The sequence below is a fragment of the Platalea leucorodia genome (genome assembly GCF_965183815.1).
Source record: "Platalea leucorodia genome assembly, chromosome: 6".
In the NCBI taxonomy this organism is placed as follows: Eukaryota; Metazoa; Chordata; class Aves; order Pelecaniformes; family Threskiornithidae; genus Platalea; species Platalea leucorodia.
Window position 1 is genome coordinate 60,901,525 of NC_138828.1, and position 5,523 is coordinate 60,907,047.

Sequence of the window (5,523 nt, forward strand, 5' to 3'; positions counted from 1 at the left end):
TAACAAAAATATTGTATTAATCATAAGCTGTTTGGGCAAACCGTCTGACCAAACAGCAAAGTCGAAGTTCTGGTGAGCCAGAGGCAGAGGTGAGGAGAGGGCATAAGCAGGGACATGCCAGGTGGAAAATGTCTCTCATTAACAGAGGCTCTGTGCAGTTAACTGTTGTGCTTGGCTCTGAGCGCACGTAGGAGCTCGGGCACTTGGCTGCCTGTGTCCAAAACTGGCGTATGGCTTGCTTTATGCAGCTGTTGGAGCCTTTTCCAGAGGAACACGCATGCCCAGTCCCACACGTCCCTGTGTAATCTCTTTAGCTGCGTCTCCTTCCTTCCTCTTAGCATTGTAAAATACAAAGCACAGATTCAAATACCGATCCAACTGGTCTGCGGACAAATCTTCTGGGCACTTTTGTGCCTCAGCCTGGGGCTGTTGCCGAGTAGCTCAGATTTACTCGTTACGCGCGGGGTTGCCTCCTGGTTGTGCTGTGTCAAAAGTTAAAGAAAGGCTTGATAGACAATGGTGGTTGTTGAATCTGTGTCAGATGTCAGTGTCACAAACTGATTACACAAACACAGCTGCCTTTAGTTAACGATCAGCTAAATCTGGTGGGGAATTAGCCTGACATTAAGCACTCCTTAGATACGATACAAAATGTCTTTAATATCCAGGGTTCCTTGCCGGCTTTTCCTCTCACCTCCAACATCAGGGTGCCAGCCAGGAGATTATAAAATCATGCACTCACTTGCTCTTTCTTTTCTTCCTTTCCCTTCCCATCATCCCCCAAATCCTTCATAAATCATGATTTCTCCCTTGCGTAATGGAACAGCTTGTGCACTAGAGGTGAAGAGTGCCCCCTCCACCCACCGTTGGCATTCGGATCGCCCCTTTGCTCCGTGGTTTCTGGAAAGGCGGAGATAAGGCCTGGAGCCCGCTCCCCTATTTTCCACACAGAGAGGAGAACGTATGTGCTCTAGCCATTGAGCTGTTATATTAAAAAGACATTACCACTTTCCTCGGCCAAGCTTTTTGAATGAAGCAGGCTTAAATCTTTGGATTTCATGCCGCTTGATCCTGCTGGTGTTAGCCTTTGCCTGAGCACACATTAAAGGTCAGGTCTACGAGAGAATATAGCAAAGGGATGGCTCATTTTCAGGATCAGATCAAGATTAGATATGAGGCAGGCAACTGAACCTCTCAGGCCAGATTAGAGTGAGGCAGATGATGTACCTTTAGGTACCTAAGGAAATGTATTGTCAAAACTTAAGTATCTTTTGATTTTATATACCATTTGGAATCCATCCCCTAAGACTAGGTTATTGACTAGGTTATTAACTCTGCCCTGTGTGTATCATCTGTAGCCTAAAATTTACAAATACCTCTTGCCTATTCTCCTCAAGCAGGTGTGTATGAATTACGATAATCACCTTTCATGGACACGGATGCTTCCATGAATTACAGTTCAGGCTGTATAATGTCAGGGTCTGAAAAGACGAGCTCCTAGCAGGATGTGTAAGTGAGCGGTGCTCTTGGAAGCATAGATTACTTACAGGTAAATTATGATGCAAATGACAATCTTTAAAATGTAAAATCCTGGATGAATGGCACAGTGACTCATCAGTCCTACCAGTAGCTGTCTCAATTTTCATTCCAAAATAACACACATAGGAACTTATCTGAAAAAAAATTAACACTGAGGTGAACCCTGTAGGGAGACTTCTGACCCAGGCTGCAAGGCACAAAACTTGGTTTGGAGAGTGGCAACCCTTCACTGATGCTGTTGTTGAACTGAACGGATGCCCTGCTAAGATAACTTTCAGCTACCAGCTGGGGAGTATTTTAGTTAAAATCTTGCATAACATACGTATTAAACTCATAAATATGAAGCCAAACTGGACTACTATGAACATTTGTTTTGACATCCATGGGATTTGTACTAATTATTTATTTTTTGCACTAGAAAATATCCTGGACCATCTCTGAATCATTTCAGTGGTTACTTATCTTCACTATTAGAAAACATTGGTCTTGACTCTGAATTTGTCAAGCTTCAATTTTTATACATTATGTTTTGCTAATTGGAAGGAAGGATTATCAACATTCTGTCCCCGCAAGAAACGGGCATTGCAAAACTTCGTTTTACTCACCTGATTTTTAGGCATTTCCCAGAAGGGACTCTATAGCCCTGAGTTAGGTACAGAAAAATCCCCACACGGTGGGAAGGAAAGGCTGTCTCGGAGTGAGGTCCGGACTGACCAATACGCTGGAAGAAGGATCCGTCTGATCTAGTCAACTGGCAATGCTAAAGAAAAACATACGCCTGAAATCCCATTCCTTGCGTTAAGTTACTGACCCTGCATTGCGAAAGGATTCATAGCCTATCCTGAGCCTTCAAAAAACGGGAGCAGAACTCACACTTTTATTTAAAAACACGGCCTCATCTGCTTTGAAGCAGCACAGGGCTGCGTTTCCCAAGCAGCGTGCTTCAGGAGGTTCAGTGGTGTGCCCTGAAGCCTTACATAAGTTTTATTGCCTCTGTGCAGTGTTGTAAAAAATTCTATGTAAATGATGGGTCTGCCTGAATAGAAAAACAAAGAAAACCCCACCTAGTAATTCAGAATTTACTGTGTAACGAGAGGGAAGACCCAAACTCCCTGCGCTTTTCATTGCAGTGACTTTGAGCCCTGCGTTTTTCCCCTCCCAGCAGTGCCCTAACCACCAGAGCATAGGCTATGGGGAAACACAAGTAGCCCTCTTCATCCTTTCCGGGGAAATTGTGCCATTCTGCAAAACAGAATCCAAGATCCACATCCCAGGCAGGGGGTGTGACAGTGTAGTCTATCAGCAAAGGCTCTTTGCTAAGAGAAAAGAAACTGGGGTCGATTGGCCTGCTCCAAGGACTCTTCCAGCTCTCTGTTTCATATACTACATACACTACATACATACACTACAACCCAGACCTTTCTCCTCCCAGGACAGGGCCATGATTACCAGACCGAAAAACTGTTTCCTTTCGATCTCCTTGGCGAACTACCATAGCTGCAGGTGGAGAATTAGATCCCCATGTTTCTTTATAACCCACCGGCCGCAGCACTCTCCTGGGATACGCGCGCCTGAACCCTCCAGCCAAGGAAGGCTCTGAAGCTCCTGCCCTCATTCTTCGCGAACGCAGTAACTAGGAGGTATTCGCTGACTCTCATGACCTACGAACTACCCACGCATACGGCAACATGCAAAGGCAGCTCCTTCTCACAACCGTGGCCTTGCACACAGGGACCACCGCTGCGTTTAGAAAATCCATTCCTTGTTTGTCAGGCACACGCTGAGCACGCTCACCATACCAAGACCCTTCAGGGACCACGTAAAGGATCTGAAGCGGATTTGGCCTTGCCTAGAGAGCAACAGGCACGTACAGAGGGACCAGATCTTAGCAGTACAAACGTATGCATTTATGGTGATTCTGAGACCTATGGGGATAGACAGGTGTTTTGAAGATGATGGTATAGATAAGACTGACTCAGTAGTGAGAGCTCACCAAGCTTCTATTCGCTTTGCCAAGGCTTCCTGGGAAAAAAGGATGTGTTGAAAATTGAGACATCTGTGCAAATTAGCAAGGAGACAAGGCATTACTTGTTTTCACTTCAGGATAAACACGGTGAACCCTGCACCTTTGCCAGGCAGCTCTTTGGCTAACCACACTGACTCCGCCAGGACCCCGCACTGAGACTGCAAACCTCAGTAGGCTCTTTCAGTAGCAACACACGTATTTTACAGTACCATTTCTAAAGGACCAGTGAGTTACAGTATGTACTCACTTAAGTAGGCACAGATTCTTCTAGAGAAGGATCAGGTCCTCCAGAGTAAAATAGTAACAGAGTAAAATATAAAACAGAAACAATAATTCCAATTTCTTTTTTATATACTTTAACATCTATGGACAAAAATGCCACGTAAGAACAAGGCAATACTTTATTTGCATCATTATCAAGGACATATATATTATACACCTAATTTGGCAACATTTAACATAGAAATGGTGATCTGTTAAAAGCATAAATGACTGCAGTATTGCAGATGCAGCAAAAAACCCCTACAGCTTCTAGGAGGTGCAGTGTAAGTGAACGTGAACACAACGGAGAAGAACAGGCAGCAGATTTCTCACAGTCTTTCTGCTCCCAAAGTCAGACAAAGTATACTAATAACTTATCCCATTTATACAAAAGTCAAGACTAGTATCTGAGAACTTTAATACGGCTAGGCAGGAGATCCCTGGGCAGTGCCCAGATCACAAGGGCAAGAGAGTGCGAGCTCGTTATTTCCTTACTCTGGCAATGTTTGCAATCTGGACTTTAAACGCTGTTATTTTACTGTTACCTATCCATGTTTCTATTCACATGTCTTTGCTGAGACAGCGCTACGCTACAGGAGAACGTACAGTGAGTTTTGTGTTTCCCACTAAGCCTAGCTAAAGGACCAAAAATGATTCACACACTTATTTGACTACCAGAATTTGGTTCTCTTATAAAAACAGCCCAAGGCCAAAGAGGGGAACAGTTCAGTGAGGCACCCCGCTGAACTCCCTTACCCCACCGGTGGCACCTGACCCCCTGGGAGCCCAGGCCTGAGGCACCAAGCCAGAGCTGCCTGGCGGTGTTTGTGGCAGGGCCAAGAGGGTGCTGGGGGCACCGACAGTGTTTGCGGCAGCGCTGGGAGGGTGCTGGGGGCACCGGCGGTGTTTGTGGCAGGGCCAAGAGGGTGCTGGAGACCTGTGGTGTTTGTGGCAGGACTAGGAAGGTGCTGGGGGCACCAGCGGTGTTCGTGGCGGGGCCGGGAGGGCGCTGGGGGCACCGGCGGTGCTTGTGGCGGGGCCGGGAGGAGCCCGTCACCATCGTCTCTGGGGACAAAATGGCCTGAGGACCCATCCACTAGCTCTCGGGGCGGGCGGGGGGGGGGGGGGGGGGGGCAGGCCGCAGCCTAAACCCCTCTCCCAGAAGGAGGCGGTGAGACCAGGCACCAGGATGCAAAAAAGACCCAAAATAAACCAAGGGGAACGAGGTGTAAAACCCCCAAACAGACACATGGGGAAAGGGGCCGTGGGCGCGGTCCCGCCTGAGGCCGGCGAGCGCCCCGAGAGGCGCCGCTCTCCCTCCCTCAGGGCTGAGGGAAGCCGCTGCGGCGAGGCCGGGCCCGCCCAGGCCCAGGCCCGAGGCCAGGCCGCGCAGACCCCAGCCGGGCCCGGGGGCCCTGCGGCCCCTCAGCCGCCCCTGCGCTGCCGGGGCCGGGCCTGGCCGGCGGCGGCGCCTGAGGTGTTCCGCGCCCATTCGCCGGCGGCGCGGCGGGGCGGGGCGCGGCGGGCAGGCGGCGGGGCGGGCGGGCTCTGCGCCGGCCTCCGCCCCCGGGAGAAAGGAGGAGCCGGGGCGGCCTCGCTCGGCGTCCGCGGGATGAAACAGCCGCCTCAGCCCCGCAGCGGCCCTTTAAATAACCGCCGCCGCCCCGCTCCTAGCGGAGCGTTGTCCTGAGCTCGCC